Source organism: Crotalus tigris, unplaced genomic scaffold, assembly GCF_016545835.1.
Source record: "Crotalus tigris isolate CLP2741 ecotype Arizona unplaced genomic scaffold, ASM1654583v1 scf7180000019649.48550810456:505611, whole genome shotgun sequence".
NCBI classification, from domain to species: domain Eukaryota; kingdom Metazoa; phylum Chordata; class Lepidosauria; order Squamata; family Viperidae; genus Crotalus; species Crotalus tigris.
The window spans coordinates 188,361-203,378 of record NW_024097641.1 but is presented as its reverse complement, the minus strand read 5'-3'; the positions used below and the strand labels follow the sequence as shown (position 1 = coordinate 203,378).

Sequence of the window (15,018 nt, the reverse complement as noted above, 5' to 3'; positions counted from 1 at the left end):
CTATTGCAAGTAGGCTTAATAAAGAATTTCAAGGTCTAGTAGCAAAACTATACTGCATCTAACCAACTGTATCTTGGAAGATTTCAAATATGTCAGGAAAAAGTCAGGAAAAAAAACCTCTGAATTTTTGTTCCAGGTGATTTTTTTATATCCTCTGTGATGAAGAGAACCATTGGATCTCAATCCATTTGGGATCATGCTCAACTAGTCCTGGGTCAGAATTAGGCAAAATTTATGGAGGATGTCATTCCGGGGGAGGTGATCAAATTGCCTTTATTATTTTTCTAACATTCTCCTTCCTTTCATAACGCATAAAGAGTCAGATTGTTCTGGGCTCTCATATAATCTCCAATCCAAATACTGGCCACCTGGATATTCACTTGGCAGGGTGAAGGAACCTCCACACATCTCCAGAGCTTATGTAGGATCTCTCTTCTAATTCAGACTAGCCAGGTCTACAGCTGTCTTAATACATTGACCGTGGGGAATATCTCGAAAAAGAGCATCGTATGCGTTTGCTTTCATTTGTCGTAATTATTCTAAAGCTTTGATGATTACTTTTACATTCTCAGTCCCAGATGAGATGAGTTTCCCAGAAGGAATTCCCTGGGAACATTGATTAAAGTAGCTGAAATGGCAACAAATGGGATGTGCTGTTTTCTGTTCAATCGGGAGGCCATTTTAATACCCAGCGTGGCTGATATAAAATTCCTCTTTTAGAGTGTATAAAATTATCAGGGGTCTCCCGTAAAGTTGGTCTCCAGTTGCAGCTTTGGGCGTAGAGGAATCTTGACCAGTTTTAAGGGAAAAAAATAATAAAGGGCCTAGTGATACCTTAAAGGCTACACAGGTAGTCCTCAACTTATGATTCATTTAGTGACCGTTCAAAGTTACAACGGCACTGAAAGAAGCAACTTAGGACCATTTTTATCACTTAGGACCATTGAAGCATCCCCAGGGTCACGTGATTTACATTCAGATGCTTCGCATTTACGACGGTTGCCGTGTCTCGGAGGTCAAGGGATCCCCTTTGCGACTTGACAAGCAAGGTCAATGGGGAAGCTGGACTCACTTAACAACCGCGTTGCTAACTTCACAATTGCAGTGATTCACTTAACAAATGTGACAAGAAAAGTCGTAAAATGGGGGCAAAACAACAAATTTCTCACTTAACAACACGTTTGGGCTCAGTTGTGGTCGTAGTTGAGGACTGCCTGTGTAAGCTTTTTTTGCACAAGCTTTCATGGATCACAGTCCATTTTGACAGAAAAAAAAACCCCAGAAGATAGTGGGGTCATTGGTGCTCTCCGAATTGTGTGGTTTTCTTGCAGATCTTTCATTACCAAACGTAGCAACATCATCAGTGCTCTTGATGTTTATGAGTGCTGTCAAACCACCAAGCTCAGAGAGCATCAAGGATCTCAGACTTCGATCCTGAGCTACGAATATTCTCCTTTATCGGTACAAATATTCTCTTTTATCAGTACAGAAAAAGAGAGTATTATATAGGTAGTCCTCAACTTTCCACCAGTTGCTTAGTGTTGTTCAGAGTTGCAACAGGTTTCTCCAAATGCTGCTTACAAAGAGCATTTACTTCCTGCTTTTGGGCAAAAACTGTCCCAAATAGCTTTATTTAACAACTTAATAGCTTTACTTAACGATTGCAGCATATGCTTAATGACTGTGGCCTTCATTTCATAACTGCCATGTTTGCTTCATGAACGCCACTGAAAATAATATCAGCCCAGTTTACAACTCTCCATTAAAAACAACACCTCATCCCAGGGCCTGTGGGAGGGGAAAGCCAGTTCTTCAGGGGTCTTTAAAAGATGGTAGGAATTGGAGCAATGGAGGAGGAGGAGGAGGAGAAGGAGGAGGAGAAGGAAGCAGAAGTGACATGAAAAGTTGCAGAATGTATACTGTGTGTGAAGACAGCCAGGTCTCTGTTGAACCTGTGAGAAATGGAGTTGAATTTTCTGGTGAGTTCTAACTCGCTCATTTTGAGGAGAAAATATTTTGGGTGGTTTCTTTTTACTTTTTCTTTTTGCAGACAATAACCCTCTTAATCCTTAACAGGCTGCAGGACTATTTTGTTGGAGAAGATTATAACACACCTGTCCCTCTATTCCATTCTTAGATGTTGCGCAACGGACATGGGATGGAAAGATGCAAAAAGATGTCCTACTTTCCCTGGAGCCCAGACAAGACAGTCATCCCCTCACAACCGGTTTCCAGCTTTCTAGAGCACATGTAAGTAGGCTAGAGATATTGTTATGAAGGATTTGCCACAACGTGGCATAGATTCCTCTTCCAGCAGTATGAAATGAGGTGCCAAAATGGCATTCATCTTGACATGAATGAGGTCCAGTGAAATGCTCTCTCCTGGAGAGTGCAAGGTACTTTTCTTTGATTAGACTCTTTTTTTTAATTTTTTTTAATCTTTGATTAGACTCTTGAAACAGTTCTTCCATCTCTTCAGTTCACTAGAAATGGACTTCTGGTCATGCATACTAGCTCATCTGCACAAAGTTGTGGTTACCCTCCTCCATTCTATAGAGTCACAGTCTATGGGCAACATTTTGTGAAGTTGTTTCAAAGACATTCTTTGTAGACCTCTTTGTCAAGGTTGGGCACCTATAAAGCATTGCATGGCTCTCGAGCCTGTTGTGCAGGTTGTCTTGGGTCAACAATGGCACACAAGAGTAGATTGGAATATGCAAAAGGAGATGGTTTTCCACATCTGATGCAAAAAAATGCATACTTTGGTAAGTTAGGACATAAAATGTGTATGTTTGTTGTGTGCAAGATGAAGCTAAAAGACATCCATCCTTAGGTCAGGAAAACTTCAAATGAAACAAAAGTGGAGATATTGGCAATCTTCACATGTTGAATAACATGAAACCAATGGATTCATGATTAATACTTACATAGAATGAATGTAGCCTGATTTCTACATCCCTTGTCCTCTACGAGCCAATCGGTTCCAATCTTTTATGCTCTCTAATTCCCTTCCCTTCCCAGAAGGTGGGAAAATGGCTGTTGCTGGATGGGAGAGGGAACAAGGGATTGTGAGAGTGACTGGGAAACTGTCACAGAAAATGACAGCAGCAGCCCAGCTATGCAGCAGCAGCCAATAGCATTGAAATAGCCACAACTTTCCCAAATATCATTCCCTTGGGAGTCATAGGTCTAAGATTTTGGATGCATTCTGTAATTTAACCTATTTGAGGTACCTTGGTGCATAAACTGTTGCTCCATTATATTTCAACTTCAGGAGTCATATATCAAAACATTTGGAAAACATTAAGCTGGAGAAAAAAAATGCAATGATTGTATATACAATCTCCATCCGGTAGATGGCAATGTTCAATGTCCTTGTGGCTTAGCCCCGCTCCTCTCTCTTTTTTAACTGCAGAAATTCCTAAAAAGTGCTATGTATGAACTTTTTTATGGGGTGGGAGGACCGGGACAACATGCAAATAGTGCTTTCATAAAATAGAAAATTTTCCAAATAGTTTTTTTTCTATTTTCTAGAAAAAAATTAAAACTATTTTTTTTTATAAAATAGAAAATAGTGATGAAAGAGTTCATGATGCGTATTTATCAAGGTACAATGACAGAGTGGAAATGGGATGTTGAATTGCAATGAACACAAGGAGTCACCAAATCAGGAACAAGCTAGGACCAAAAGCAAAGGATTCATGTTTAGATCAGGCTAGGTCAGCACTTTTTAAATTTGGCCACTTTAACAAGTGTGGCTGGGGAATTCTGAGAGTTGAAGTCCACATTTAAAAATGGCCTAGAGTCTGTAGCGAACCTATGGCTCTTTGTGGGCATGTGCGCCGTCACCCCAGTCTTAGGCCTTCAGCTAGGTTTTATAAAACCTTTTCGCTTTAGGCCTCCGCGGCCATGTGCAAAAAACCCCCAAAAGGTTCAATCAATCAATTTCAACTTCTCCCGGGGGGGAAAAAAAGAGCTCACAAAGTTGGAATTGATCGATTGAACTTTTTAGTCCCACCCAGTCTGCCGTTACCACGGCAGCCATGCCCACCCAATGGGCCACACCCACCCAATCGGCCATGCCCACCCAGCACCTGACGATACATAAGAGGGTTTGGGGTTGCAGTTTGGGCACTTGGTCTCTAAAAGGTTTACCATCACTGGTCTAGACCAGGGGTAGACAGCCTTGGCTCTTTTATGACTCGTGGACTTCAACTCCCAGAATTCCTCAGCCAGCAAAGTCCACGAGTCATAAAAGAGCCAAGGTTGCCTACCCCTGGTCTAGACCAATGGTGAAGATCTTCCAATCTAAGGGAGTGAGATATAGACACTTACTTTCTTCCAAGCTTGAAGTTGATGTTCTACCAGGTTCCCTCTGAATTTGAAATATTGAATCGGTCACTCTCCTGATACATTTCTATCTGTGTCTACTGCCTAAAATATCTGTACTTTCACACCTGCACACACAGAATGTACAAGCACTCCTAAAAGTGTTTGTAGGGTGTGTTTCAAGCTTCTCCATTTTGCAGCCCATTCTGTCAGATCAAGGCAAAGGATCCTCCATTCTCCTTTCTACATTTTTTTAAATTGGAACAAAAGAATAAATGGGATCCTTGTCTCCAGCCCATGGCAGATTTCTCTTCCCCTTCCCCGTCCCTCTCCCTCTCTCGCTTTCACACGGAATGAGCTGCAGGTGCTTTATTACAACACAAAAGTTAACAAGGCTAGAGGTGTTGGCCAACAGCCAGGAGAAGAAAATTGCCCAGAAGAGCAAATGATGAGAAAATGACAAGAATTGTCCCATGCTGAGTTTTTGTACCTTTGTGACTCCCCAAACGAATGCATCGGTCAGTAATCAAAGGTTTGCAAAGTTTTTTGGCTTCTTGGCCTCTGAATCCAAATGCAAAGACCATCTGCCCGGATGTTGTTGTCTTTGGAGAGCTATCAACCATATCCTGATCTCAGTTACGCCACTGTAAGCCCGTAACTTTGTCCTGGAGAAAATCAAAAGGACTTACTCTTTTGGGCCAAGCATCAGGGCAACCAACTGGCGAAAATCTAAATTTGTACCCCCGCCCCTCTCCTGAAAGCCTATGTTTCTCTCACCAGAGTAAAATTGGTGCCCCATTTCCCCCTTTTTTAGCCATGTTGTCATGGTAATTGTCTTCCCTTCTCCAGAGCTGGTATGAAATCTCTGGATTATTGTCTCCCCATTTATCTGCCCACCTCAATCAAAGTCGGAATTCAATGAAAGTGCAAGACACAAAGGCAAGGCGGCAAGGCTACTGAGCTGGGCCTTCTGCTCTAATTCTCTTTGGAGGTCAAAGTCTTCCCCGCCAAGCCCATCCTTGGATGTCCCAATAAAACCACGCTTTGTCTAGCACTTGCAATATTGACAATGTCTAGCACTTGCAATATTGACGACGAGGGAGTGGGAAAAGGGGTGGGCTGCCTCTCTTTATTGCTTTGAAAACAAGGCTGGCTTATGGCGGGGGGGGGGGAAGCGTGTATTATTGAACAATTAAAACAAGAGATTTTGCAAGAGAAGCAGGCAATCTGCTTTTGAGGATTCTGAGGAAGGAAGTCTTCGGAAACAAAGAAAGCAGAACATTTGCACTCAGGTGGCAGGTCCAACTGTACCAGAGTGGGGACTAAAATTAGGAGAAGCCTGCTCAGATAGGTCACGCTGGATTATAGAGATAGGCAGACAGAGAATCAAAGTATAAGTAAGTGAGTCTGGGGAAGGAAATAATGGCTATCCACTCTGGATTGCTTTGAATTATGGCAGTCTACTCAAGTGGACTCTGCTTCGGCGCAAATAAACCCTGGCAAATAAACAGAGTTGGAAGGGACCTTGGAGATCTTCTAGTCTAACCCCCTGCTCAAGCAGGAGATACTATTTCAGAGAAGGGGCTGGCCAATCTCTTCTTAAAAGCCTCCAGTGATGGAGCCTCCACAACTTCTGAAGGCAAACCATTCCACTGATTGATTTTTCTCACTATTAGAAAGTTTCTCCTTAGTTCCAGGTTGCTTCTCTCCTTGATTAGTTACCATCCATTGTTCTTTGTCTTGCCTTCCGGTGCTTTGGAAAATAAGTTGACCCCTTCTTCTTTGGGGCAGCCTCTCAAATACTGGAACCCTGCTATCCTGTCACCCCTAGAACTTCTTTTCTCTAGACCAGTGTTTCCCAAACTTGACAATTTTAAGGCATGTGGACTTCAACTCCCAAACGCTGGCTGTGGAATTCTGGGAGTTGAAGTCCTCATGCCTTAAAATTGTCAAGTTTGGGAAACACTGCGTCTAGACTGACCATACTCAATTCCTGCAACCGTTCTTCCTATCTTTCAGTCTCCAGGCCTTTCATTGTCTTAGTTGCTCTACTAGTGATGGTAGGCTTTAACATCGGTGAAGGCTTTTTGGGGAGGAGGGTGTGTTATGTCATAATATTGATGGCTTCTTAAAAGCAAGCAAAGTCCACATTCTCTTCGGTATGTATGCACCAGAGAAAGGGGCCTCTCGTTTCCTTCCGACAAGGGAATGTAAGCCGATCTTGGCCACAGAATCCTTTGCTCAGCAATTTGGGGCTTGTTTTCATTGGCCAGTCCTGAAAGCAGTTTTCGGATGCTGTGCCTTTGCCAACAGAAAGGCTTCGTTTAGGTCGCTCAGACTCTTGGTTCTGTAGGAGAGACGGGGCACGCGTGGAAGTGGGGACCTCACATTGGACCTGAGGAAAGGCAGGCTCTGATATTTTCCAGACAGTTTAAGCAGGGGTTCTCAACCTTGGCAACTTTAAGACTTGTGGACTTCAACTCCTCAGCTTTGCTGGCTGAGGAATTCTGGGAGTTGAAGTCCACAAGTCTTAAAGTTGCCAAGGTTGAGAACCCCTGGTTTACAGAAAAGGGAAGCATTCAGGGATGGGCAGTTCATTTTCCCAAAGGACCATACGAGAAACTGGGATTGCGGTGGACGGCTTGAACCGATAAGGCTTGCGAAGGTGCACAGGGACACGCGCACGCAAATTGAAAAATAAAGCAGTCGCCTTCAAAATGAATGCAATGCAGTTGTGTTGCGTTTATGGCGCCGACTGATTTACATTTGATTTCTAATTTCTGATTGACCTCACGCAGGCTGGACAGGGACAGCCAAAGGGCCAGATGTGGCTGGAGGGGGGGGGGCGTAAAATGCCCATGTCTGGTTTACAAGAAACTGAGCAGGATTGCTACCTTTGTGGATTCTTCTATTGAGGTCCTATTGGTCGTGCCATCCCCTGTATCTTCTCAGAACAGCTGAATTTCTCTTGAATGCAAGTCATGGAGGCAATTCATGGATGACAGATGTAGACGAGACACCATATTTCAATAGCAGAGCAAGCCTAGTTAAAATACCAGCTGGAGATTTGGATTTCCTTCTTTAACGTCTCCAGCTGGAGGAATTCTGGGAGTTGAAGTTCACACATCTAAAAACGGCCAAGTTTGAAAAACACTACTCTAGAGCAGGGCTCCTCAACCTTGGCAATTTTAAGACTTGTGGACTTCAACTCCCAGCTTTGCTGGCTGAGGAATTCTGGGAGTAGAAGTCCACAAGTCTTAAAGTTGCCAAGGTTGAGGACCGCTGCTCTAGAGAAATCCCACCCAAATTTGGTAGACTTAAACATTCAGCTTCCGCTCACACGCATTAAGCTTTTTCTACAGATTATCTATATATCTGCATATGTATACATTTTGTAATATATAGGTGATTTATTTAAGATGTACAACAGCAAATCATTTTAAAAGAAAGCCATCTCTGTAAGTCATAATTTTGGCACCTACATGAAATAAACCTCCCTCTTTTGTGCTGATTTTTCATTTTAAAAAATAAAAATAAACCCTCTTTGTTGAATTGTAACTGATCTTCCGTTGTTAATGAATCAGATTATTGAAGTAAACCTCAGTAAAGCCCTAACTGTAAAAAGCTTATTTATCATGAAATCCCAATAAGCTCTGGGGGTTTTGTGCCATCCACACACACAGTAACAATATGAATGCCATGTGTTTTTCTAAACATATCTTCAGATTTTCCTGGAGCATTTAAAATAAAATTTATGTATATTTCCCCCTCCAGGATCAACATAATGATCTCCATCGCTCCTTTGAGGCAATTAAAATAGGAACTTTGACATTTAAGATATTATTCTCCTCCTTCATTAAACAATTATAAATAATAGCAATAATTAGCAAATTTGTGCTATTCATTCTCCTGAGGAGTAAACCTTTCAGGTTAATAATTGGAGCTGTTAAGGCTCACCTTTTAATCAAAGGATTGACTGCTTTAAAGAAAACTGAAGTCGCTGGTTTGCCTACAGATGATGGATAATTAAGAAAGTCTGAGCCAATCTAAACACAAATGGACAGTTGAGAAGACTTACAGGGCTAAAGGAACATTTTCCCATAACTTGGTCTGTTTTTCTTCTGCCTATTTAGAGGCAGGGAATTTTCCAAATTCAATATAATCTGGGATGGAGAATATACAAGGCTGAGCTCTACGCTGGGCCATTTCCCCAAGAAATTTGATCATACCAAAGGGCCATTTAAACCAGTCCAATTTAAGTGACTCATAATTCATTTGATCTATTGATCTGGGCAGGATGAATTTTCTCCACATCCAGGCCCCACAGGGTTAAATAATAACAATTAAGTTGATTGTCCTGGTGGCTCTGACGGTTTCTCCATCCCTGAAACCCAGCATTTTTCTCAGCCATTGGGGTGAAGCTGGGCTGTAGGTTTTTTTTTATTATTATTAAAAGTTTTTTAAAATTTTACAATAAAAACCCTTTCCCCGATCCCTCCCAACCCTCCCCAAAACCCTCCCCCATTCTTCCCAGAGCTGAATACAGGCTTAACTAGAACTTAAAAGAAAAAAAAAAAATTAAACCCAAATAAACCTTAAACTAATATCATTACACTCAATGAACAAATTACGACATACTTTAACTCCATGATATATAAAAAACAGAAAGGAAGATAAAATAAAAAGATAAAAAAAAATAAAGAATAATAATAATTATACTTCTAGATAAATATCTTAAACTTATAAATTATTCAAAAGCTAGATGGTATTTTCTTGTATCATACTTATATTGTATAAAATGTATCCATCTTTTCCACACCAAGAGGTACTTCTCTTGCGATTGATCTTTCAAGAAAGCCGAAATTTTTGCCATTTCCGCTAAATAAGATACTTTAAAAACCCATTCTTGCAAAGTAGGCAAAAATTCCTTCTTCCAATATTGCCCTATTAACAGCCTAGCCGCAGTAATTAAATTTAACATTAAAGTAATCTCTTTATCATCACAATCCAAAACAATACCCAACAAAAACAGTTGTGGAGTAAATTTTATCCTTCTTTTAAAAATTCTTTGAATATTCCACCATATCTTAATCCAAAAAGCTTTTATACTTTTACATGACCACCAAATATGATAGTAAGTGGCATCCAAGCAACCACATCTCCAATATTTAGGCTGCAGGTTTGAATACATACGAGACATTTTTTGTGGATCAAGGTGCCATCTATAAAACATTTTATAAAAAATTTCCCTTAGATTTTGGGCTTGTGTAAATTTGACATTCCTCACCCAAATGATCTCCCATGTGTCTGGGCTGTATGTTTTTAATACAGGTGGTTGTTGACTTAGAACAGTTCTTTAGTGCCCGGTCGGAGTTGCGGAACTGAAAAAAAGGGACTTATGACCATTTTTCACCCTTATGACCATGGCAGCATCTCCATGATCATGTGATCAAAATTCAAACGCTTAACATATTTATGACAATTGCAGCATCCCGGGGCCATGGGATCCTCTTTTGCAACCTTTTGACAGGCAAAGTCAATGGGAAAGCCTGGTTCACTTAACAACCGTGTTACTAACTTAACAATGGCAGTGATTCACTTAACAACCATGGCCAGAAAGGTTGTAAAATGGAGCAAGACCCACTTAAGAAATGTCTCGCTTAGCAACGGAAACGTTGGGTTCCATTGTGGTCGTAAGCACAATACAAGTAATACAATATTTGTATTGTAAGTATTACTACTTGTAATACAAAGAGACTTCCCCATCTTGTACTGCATCCTATTAAGCATTACTTGAAAAAATAAGACTTTAGCTACACTTTGCATAGCATTTTGGGCAGTTAATTTTGCAAACTATTCTGTGATTGGCTTCTGGAATACCGAGCATTTATTTTAGTCCCTCCTTCTCCTCAAAATGCCAGTAGTTCTAAACTTTTGGATGGTATCCCTGTCATGTCCCTTCACGTGACCAGGCAGAAAACAGCTTCTTTCAGAACATAATCTTCTTTTGAGTGGTGAAAAGGAACACCAAACTGTTGTTTGGAGGTAATCTGAGATAGCTTCTCCTTCGGCTCATTGCTAGATGCACGGCACCAAGAAGGAGTTGAAATTATTTTTGTTTCTCCCCCAGCTAGAAATTGGGAATGGTTAGTCTAGTGAAAAGGAGAACCAGGTGTGACATGATAGCAATGTTTCCTTATTTGAGGGGCTGCCACAAAGAACAGGTGTGTGTGTGTGTGTGTGTGTGTGTGTGTGTGTGTGTGTGTGTGTCAACCTATTTTCCAAAGCACCTGAAGGCAGAAGAAGAAATAACAGCTGGAAACTAATCAAGGAGAACACCAACCTAGAACTAAGGAGAAATTTCCTGACAGTGAAAACAATTAATCAGTGGAATGGCTTGCCTCCAAAACTTGTGGGATGCTGCAATACTAGAGGTTTTTAAAAAGAGACTGGACCGGCATTTGTCTGAAATAGTACAGGGTTAGATAGACTTCCAATTGTATTATTCTACATCACATTCTATGTCTATGATCCAACTGCCTCTTGCAAGCGGATGGTCTACTAGATAGGACCTACAGTAGGTCTGAATGCCTGTGTCACGAGGACTTGCCAGGGTAACATGAAATTTCCTGATGCCAATGAATGCTATTCTGCTTATTTGCAAAAAAACAGTGGAGAGACCTTTCTGGAATTTCCAGGGCGCAGAACTTTTTGACTGCAATCCCTTCTCTCTGAAGCAGTTGACTCCAGAGACCATCCTGTAGACTCCATCTCTTTCCATCCTGTAGACAGGAGGCCGTGAAAATGTTGCCCGTTTCCCAAAACTGTCATTGGATTGGAAATGGTGCCGTTTTCCCAAGTCATGTGATCCAGAAAAAGACTGCAAGCGGGCCATGACTGTGCTCCGAGAGCTTTGCTGTCTAATTTGGGTTGAAGGAGAGGTTTAAACTTTGTTCCTCAAAATCATCTTTCTACTGCTCAGCTTCTTGTTCTACTCTTGAAGTACTGCTACTTTTAGAAAGTTTCTCCCCCCCCCTAACATTCAGTCAGAATATGCCTTGCTGAAACTTAAAATCATTTTCTCATGCCCGGTACTCCAAAATAAATAAATAAAAAATACAGGTTTGGTAGCACCTTTCCGTTTCTTTGAAGAGTTGCTGCCTTATGAGTGGCAGTTCAATCTTCTGTCACAGCTAAACTTCGTTACATCTTTTTTAATCCCTCTTCCCAAGATCATCCCTGATCTTTCTAGTGATTCTTTTCAGAACACGTTTCAGGATTGAGATACTGTCATTGGAGTGAAGTCCGCCCAAACAGAAGAAAGTGGAAATTCTTGCTTACTGTGATTCATAAAATACATTTTTAAAAATGTATTCAGTTTGGATGCAACCCAGCTCTGGAACCCTGTTGATGTAGCGCAAAATTGCATTTGTCCTTTTGTTAGCCACATCACGCTGCTGATTTATATTTATAATTGGTTTTTAATCAACTTCTATTCCAAGGCCTTTTCTATTCTTGTGCCTTTGATTTCTGCCTTCTCCCAGAAGAGGGTTGCACTGTTAATTTTTTAAAATCCATGCTGTTTATTTTTCAACCTGTTTCTTTAGCTTACCAAGCATGGCCTCCACAATTTCATCACAATCATAATAAAAATATTGCTTTTTGAGTTTATTATTATTATTTAGTTTACTACACCATTGATTCTCTTGGTAACAATGACAATTCTTAAAGAAGTCTGGAATTCAAGATTTCTTCTGTAAAAATGAGTCCTTTCTCTGTATCATTTTAACCTTTTGACAGTTAGCAATGAGGGGTGTGATGGTGATTCTGTAGATATTGCACTTGGACATTTAAAAGCTTTTGATCAAGTTCTTCCTGAAAGTTGTGAGTAAACTTGGCATGAGATAAAAGGGCAGATGCAGGTTCCGGCTTTGCAGTTAAAGAGGCGAAGAATCTTTCAGCAGAGGAATGCAAAAACCAGCGAGATTCTATATTAAGAGGCTGGCTGCTTTTTAGTTTCATCATGAACAACCTAGAGTGAGAAAAACAACAAGGAAATGTTCAAGTTTGCTCCGGACATCAAATTGAGGATGGTTGAAATAAAAAGGATTGGAAGGAATCCCATAGTGAACTCATCCACTTGGTTAAAGGTCAGTGAAATGGAATTTGTGATTCAATGAAAGTGTGAAGTGATTTAACCACAAACAAACAAAATAGATAGATGGAGGCCTGGCTTCCGATATACATCAAACTGGCAGTTGTTGGCCATGAAAATGATCTTGGAGTCATGTTAGAGACCCCGTAACTTTCTTGAAAGTGGCAAGTAGGTTTAATCCATCTTTTTCCATTCTCTTTCCTACTCCTAACCAGGGTGGGATTCAGCCAGTTCGCACCACTTCGGCAGAACCGGTAGCTAATTATTCGTTGCCCAGGCCCAGAACAGACCTCTGGAAGCGGCATCCACACAGAGAACCGGTTGTTCCCCTATTTGAATCCCACCACTGCTCCTAACCACTAGGTGGCACTGACTTGCACATTTCATGGCCTTCAAAGGATACACAACCACACCTTTGTGCTGAAAATGCAGACTAGCTGAGCAGCTATTGCCTGCCTCGTGTCCGTCCGGCTTTTCCCCAGTGTCTAATTTGACCAGAGTTATTTTTGTACCCATTTCAGATAATACACAGGGACCTGTTTTTAGGCACTGCAATTTGCATACTCCCCAGCTGAAACAGAAAATTTAAACAATGTTAGCATGCATTGGGTGGTAAAGGTATGGTTAGAGTTCGGAAGATATGAACAAACCCACAGCAAATGATAATTCAAAATATGAAACATTTGGTCAAAAATTCCAGGAAGTTATTATTATTATTATTTCATTGCCCCTTTTTAAAAAAAATTATTATATTTTTTATTTTTTAAACCAACGAAACCAGACAAAACAAAACATAACACACATACACACACAGTGTGTGCTCCTCCTTTTTTTTTTTTAACAGCAATTTCGTAACGGTAATCTATTATTTACATTCCCCCCCCCCCTTATTCTTCTTTAAATATATTTGTCCTTGTTGTCCCGTTGTTTCTTGTTTACATTTTTCTTCCTTCATTCTATACTTCATACTAAAAATAATACATATTATTTTTACTATACATTATTATACACACATTTTCCACTTTTGGCCTTTCCACATTTATTCTCCTCTATTATTTCTAGTCTCCAACCAGTCGTACCACTTATTCCATATTAAATAGTACTCTGTGTCTTCCTTTTCTTTTATCTCTTTTGTTAATTTGTCCATCTCAGCACAGTCCAGGATTTTTCTTATCACTTCTTCCAGGAAGTTATTAAAGGGATCAGAATGTTGGGTTAGGGGTCGTTTTAAAGAAGAGAGAAGGAAACAATTTTAGAAATCTCGAAAAGAACCTGAAGCACATTGGATATTATATTTGATACGCAAGCTACTTTTAACACTCATTTTGAGAAGATCCCCTCTCTCTTTTTCATCTTTTCCCTTCCTTTGTTACAAAGGAACAAACAGGAAATCTGTAAAACAATAACAAAGCCCAGGTTGAGATAAATTTTATATAGCTTACTTATTGCTCTTTTCTGAGAGTTTGTTGCATGGTGGTTGAACTGTGAATATTCACATTTAACTGGAAGCAGAACAGGCTGCATATGCTACAATAATAGATTTCTGTTATTATGGGAATAATGGCACTCAAAAGAAGCAAACATTTGGAATCCTTGCAGATTTCATCAAGCTTTCAGGCTGTTTGCAAGCATTTCTACATAAAAAGCAAAAAAAGTAGAACTTCTTTTAACGTGAGTTTGATCCCAGATGAGATGTATCTCTGTAGTTGGCTGAGCAACAATCCAGAAATGGCTTCCTGTTGTCTTTTTCAAGTGCTCTAACAACCCTAAGCCCTAGAATGGTTTGGCATTCACCCATCTGAGCATGAACCCAAGCTAAACTTGCTTAGCTTTTGAGCCCAGACCAGACCTACTAAATTAGAAGGATGCAAATCAAAGATCCAATTTGAATTTGCAATTCTATTTGAATTATCAGTGCAAACTGAATTTGTGATGTGATCCAGTAAAAGCATGTGTGTAAAAACTCCCATCAAACCTTTGAAGGGAATCTTGACGATTCAACTTGAAGGTTTGATTCAAAGAGGAGCTCTGATTGTATCAGAATAAAATGGCATGTATGAACCTGTGTTACACCATTCAGATCCAGGTAGATCTATTTCTTCTTTGTTTATACCAACATACACTCTGAACTTGCAAAATTTGGGTAAGGATTTTTATCTAGGAGTTGGATGTGGGGATTTCTCTTTGCAAAAAATTGAAATTTCACACAGCGTGGCATTTCCCTCAATCAGACAAAATTATGTGCTGACACGGCAGAGCAGGACACTTGTGCCCCTCTACCTGGGGGGCCCTAAAGTCTTAAACCCTCCTGTCTTAGCTGAGTTTAATTTTTTAAAAAAATAAGTAAAAATGAAATAGGAAACTGACTTGCTAGAAAGCAAATTACCTGCCTACATCTTTCTTTACAGAATTCTTCTGAGCCCTGTAAGCTTTTTCATAGAAAATAGGATAAGGATAAGGATAAGGATAGACTAGACTAGACTAGACTAGATTAGACTAGACTAGACTAAACTAGACTAGAGCTGGAAGGGACC

The 15,018-nt window shown here is 40.3% G+C and overlaps 1 long non-coding RNA gene across 2 annotated transcripts in view; it reads left to right on the top strand.

The window, feature by feature from the left end:
• The window catches only part of LOC120317439, a 74,896-nt gene that overhangs the window by 46,579 nt on the left and 13,299 nt on the right, over positions 1–15,018 (top strand). For both annotated transcript variants that reach the window (XR_005559233.1, XR_005559232.1), the window contains one exon: positions 2,138–2,250. This is a non-coding gene — a long non-coding RNA (uncharacterized LOC120317439). The remainder of the gene's footprint in view (positions 1–2,137; positions 2,251–15,018) is intronic.